The sequence below is a fragment of the Capricornis sumatraensis genome, chromosome 13 (assembly GCF_032405125.1).
Source record: "Capricornis sumatraensis isolate serow.1 chromosome 13, serow.2, whole genome shotgun sequence".
Taxonomy (NCBI): Eukaryota; Metazoa; Chordata; class Mammalia; order Artiodactyla; family Bovidae; genus Capricornis; species Capricornis sumatraensis.
The window spans coordinates 3,723,218-3,726,540 of record NC_091081.1 but is presented as its reverse complement, the minus strand read 5'-3'; the positions used below and the strand labels follow the sequence as shown (position 1 = coordinate 3,726,540).

Sequence of the window (3,323 nt, the reverse complement as noted above, 5' to 3'; positions counted from 1 at the left end):
GGTTTTGGTACTAGGGTGATGGTGGCCTCCTAGAATGAGTTTGGAAGTTTACCTTCTTCTGCAATTTTCTGGAAGAGTTTGAGAAGGATAGGTGTTAGCTCTTCTCAAAATTTTTGGTAGAATTCAGCTGTGAAGCAGTCTAGACCTGGGCTTTTGTTTGCTGGAAGATTTCTGACTACAGTTTCAATTTCTGTGCTTGTGATAGGTCTGTTAAGATTTTCTATTTCTTCCTGGTTCAGTTTTGGAAAGTTGTACTTTTCTAAGAATTTGTCCATTTCTTCCACGTTGTCCATTTTATTGGCTTGAAATTGCTGTGATCCTTTTAATTTCTGTGTTGTCTGTTGTGATCTCTCCATTTTCATTTCTAATTTTATTGATTTGATTTTTCTCCCTTTGTTTCTTGATGAGTCTGTCTAATGGTTTGTCAACTTTATCCTTTCAAAGAACCAGCTTTTTGTTTTATACTACCAATAGTATTTCTCTTTTTATTGAAGTATTGTTGCTTTGCAATATTGTGTTAGCTTCAGGTATGCAGCAAAGTGATTCAGTTTCCACAAATATGTATGTATGTATCTCCTTTTTCAGATAACATTGTTATTTCTGATGTGTGAATTTTGAAGAATGTATACACGTATTAAAATTAAGGAAAATCTTCTACTCTATAATTAAAGATTAATACAAGTATATGTAATCAAATGAACTATTGATTTACTCTAGTAACAACACTTTACTTAGTGCATTAGGAACATCTATAAAGGATAAAATCAGAACACATAAATTCATTTTCCATTTATCCTACACCACTGTGAAGTTTGAGATCATCAGGCAAAAACAACCCAACATTCCCCTATCTGACTCAAATCTCTATTACCTTCCATTTCAGTGAGAAAAAAGAAAGGATAATAATCCTTCCCATCATGCCCTGGATGCCACCTGGCCTGACCTTCTCTGAGAACTTGCTCTCAAAGAATCTTCCCACTACTTACTTCTCACATCACATCCTTTCAAAGGACTCTTCCCTATAGTTTATAAATACCTACACACGCCCTCTTCTTAAACAACAGCCTTTCTGTACTTTTCTTACCTTTTTCTTCAAGTGCAATCTTATCTGCTTCCTTCCTTTTTCTGCCAAACTTTCCAAAAATAAAATACACTAGCAAATTCCTATATTCTTCTTTTCATTTACCATAATCCAAAGTAAATTCTCATCTGATGTGCTGAAATTGTTCTCCCATAGCCATCAGTGAGCTCATAGCCATCAAGCCCACTGGCTTCTTCCCATTTTCAACTTCCCCTGCAGCCCTCGATTCTGTTAACAGCCTTCTTGTATAAAAACCTCCAACTGGTTCACTATAGACTCTTCTGCTCCCATTCCCCCTCTCCCTTTGTTGTGGTTACTCTATCTCCTGACACCAACTTCAATATGAACATCTCTTAAGGATTAATCCATGGATTTCTTCTCTTCTCTCAAACTGTTTTCTCCTTTGTCAGTTTGATCCAGGCTCATGACTTGAAATATCAGCTGGATGTTGATAATTCCTTTTTATCTATGTAGAGCTCTTATTTTCCTCTCAAGGTCAGCCCCACATTTTTAACTGAACTAAATGCATTTCCTCTTTCGTGGGGACACCATCCTCCTGAGCCTTAAGCTGAAAACATTTTCACACCCTTAACAGCTCACTCTCCCTCAGTTGCCCACATGTAATCAATATTCATTCTGCCTTCATAACAGCTCTAACATCCATTTCATCCTCCACATTCTCACCACCACTAGCTTACTTTAGACTCTTGGGATTTTTCATTTGAAGCACTGGTGAAGTCTCCAAATTGTCTCTATTTTTTCCTCCTTCACATTCTGTTTTATACATCATTACAGAATCTTCTAATGTCCCTAGAAAGCTTTCAGTGACTGCTTATTACAAAAGGAAATCCAAACCCTTATTCTGATCTTTTATTCTCTCCAATTAACTGATATATACTTAGATGTCACACTTTTTACCAATCTTACAAAAAGGCCCCAGCCGTCTTGATTTGGTTTCTGCTTTCGCTTGAACTCAGTGACTTAAGGTTCATTACTAGTAAAGTCACTGTTTGGCCTCAGATTAATGATCAAATAGTTTATCTGTTAAAGAAAATAAATTCATGGTACCATGATACTTGTTAAAGAACAGTGAGGCAGAATTCACTTAGAGGAATGAATGAATGTCCTTGGTATAGGGACAAGGAGTTTTGCATCCTTGTTTTGCATCCAGGGAAGAGAGACTGGACTCAACTCCAAATACAACAGGGAAAAGTGAGGATTGATAGCCAGGAATATAAGGGAGCAGAGTGAGGGTCAGGGAATGGGAAATTACTAAGGGGAAATGTGGGGGTAGGGGAATTCTGGCTAAACTAACCTAGCAGGATTCTTGCTAAAGGCAGGCCAAGGTGATCACACATCACTTGGAGGTGGTAGAGGATGAGGAGCTTAAGTGGATATTGAGAGTGATTTGATATCAAGGGAGGGGCTTCCCTGGTGGTTCAGAGGTAAAGAATCTGCCTGCAGCCTTGCAGACTCCTCCACTCCAGAGCCTCCCACGCTGTCCATGGTCATGGTCAACCCCATGGTCAACCCCACCATGTTCTTCAACATTGCTGTCAATGGTGAGCCCTTGGGCCTCATCTCCTTCAAGCTGTTTGTAGACAAATTTCCAAAAACAGCAAAAAATTTTCCTGCTCTGAGCACTGGGGAGAAAGTATTTGGTTACAGAATTTCCTGCTTTCACAGAATAACTCTGGGATTTATGTGCCAGAGTGGTGACTTCACACCCCATAATGGCACTGGTGGCAAGTCCATCTATGTCAAGAAATCTGATGATAAGAATTTCATCCTGAAGCATACAGGTCCTGGCATCTTGTCCATGGCAAACACTGGCCACAACACAAATGGTTCCCAATTTTTCATCTGCATTTCCAAGACTGAGTGGTTGGACGGCAAGCATGTGGTGTTTGCAAGATGAAAGAGGGCATGAATATTGTGGAATCTGTGGGGTGCTTTGGGTCCAGTAATGGCAAGACCAACAAGAAGATCATTGCTGACTGTGGACAAATCTAATAAATTTGACTTGTGCTTTACTTAACCTGATGTGAAGAACTGACTCATTTGAAAAGACCCTGATTCTGGGAAAGATTGAAGGTGAGAGAAGAAGGGGATGACACAGGATGAGATGGTTGGATGGCATCACCAACTCAATGGATGTGAGTTTGAGTAAACTCAGGGAGTTTGTGATGGACAGGGGCCTGGTGTGCTGCAGTCCATGGGATCACAAAGAGTCGGACATGAC

The 3,323-nt window shown here is 39.7% G+C and overlaps 1 pseudogene; it reads left to right on the top strand.

The window, feature by feature from the left end:
- Positions 1-2,603: 2,603 nt before the first annotated feature.
- Positions 2,604-3,094, top strand: LOC138089709 (peptidyl-prolyl cis-trans isomerase A pseudogene; annotated as a pseudogene).
- The last annotated feature ends 229 nt before the right edge of the window (positions 3,095-3,323 follow it).